Source organism: Penaeus vannamei, chromosome 22 (genome assembly GCF_042767895.1).
Source record: "Penaeus vannamei isolate JL-2024 chromosome 22, ASM4276789v1, whole genome shotgun sequence".
Classification (NCBI taxonomy): domain Eukaryota; kingdom Metazoa; phylum Arthropoda; class Malacostraca; order Decapoda; family Penaeidae; genus Penaeus; species Penaeus vannamei.
In genome coordinates this window covers 31,439,910-31,441,260 of record NC_091570.1, presented here as the reverse complement: position 1 = coordinate 31,441,260, position 1,351 = coordinate 31,439,910, and positions in this window count along the sequence as shown.

Genomic DNA, 1,351 nt, shown 5'->3' with positions numbered 1-1,351 from the left:
CGCATGCGCGGTGGTCCCCCACAACATAGCCACCTGGGGGGAAATCGGTCACTCCACCATAGTACGTGCTAATGGGAGCATTGCGAATCATCTCGTAAGTGACCGCCGTTTGTATATATATGTGACTTGTATAGGAAAACTTTCCTCTGCATATTTATTAAATTACATTTTTGTTTCTTCCACAGCCTTTTATTTTTACATATATAATTTTCAAGAAAGGCTGGACAGACAATAATAAAAATAATCGAAAAAAAAAAATCTCCTGTAATGTAGTGGGCTTTGGCAATCCCGTGACGTAATATTTTTGCCAAGTATATAAAAGTAAAGGAGTTATAACTAAATCTCTGACCCCCCCCCCCCCCCCGCCTCCCGCTCTGATGTTTACTTTGTCGGACCGTGTAAAAGTGCTCGACAATTTTTTTTTAGATTTTTTCGGTTTATTTTGTCATTCTCTGGTAGCTAGTTGGCAATTCTGTTTATCCATCAGCTGATCGTCCAGACCGGGGCTCTGGGGGACAAAACCCCGCCAAAAAATGTGAAAGTTGGCACCTCGTACCTCTACGACGCCATATTGCAGACGTAGGCCCATATAACACAGTAATGGGACACTACCAATTGTGGATGTTATTTTAGTATTTAATAAACGTAATATGATCAGAAATACTTCTTAATCACAGCTGCAGCATGTGGTATTTCTACAATCGTATCCAGTTATTACCTTTAGTACCTTGCAAAAGAGGGGGAACATGTACAAGCTACACTTCAGAATACCATGTGAATGCCATAGAATGCAGCAAGATTGACGCAGAGATAAGAAATATATATATATATATATATATATATATATATATATATATATATATATATATATATATATATATATATATATATATATATATATATATATATATATATATATATATATATATGCATGCGTATATATATGTATCCATCTATATATTTATATATGTGTGTGTTTGTATGCGGATGTGTGTGTATGTCTGTGTGAGTGTGTGTGTGGCCTGATATAATTTATTTTATTCGTGGTAAATATTGCGATTATAATATCACAATGCTATACGATCAGTATGTCAGCAGTTATTTCTGTAAATGATAATCTACATATAATCTATTTTTTATAGCAGTAACTAAATCTTCAGGCAGTCTACAAAAAAGAGTAATATGAAAGTAAGAAGAAATTATATTTATTTTTTATACAAGATTTATGTTTTAGATATTAACGTAATAAAATATACACAACATTAATTCACAAAAGAACCAAGATTACATTAGGGCTCAGAATATAGATTAGAAGGTATATAAACGTGGTTATCTCTACTTTGACTGTACT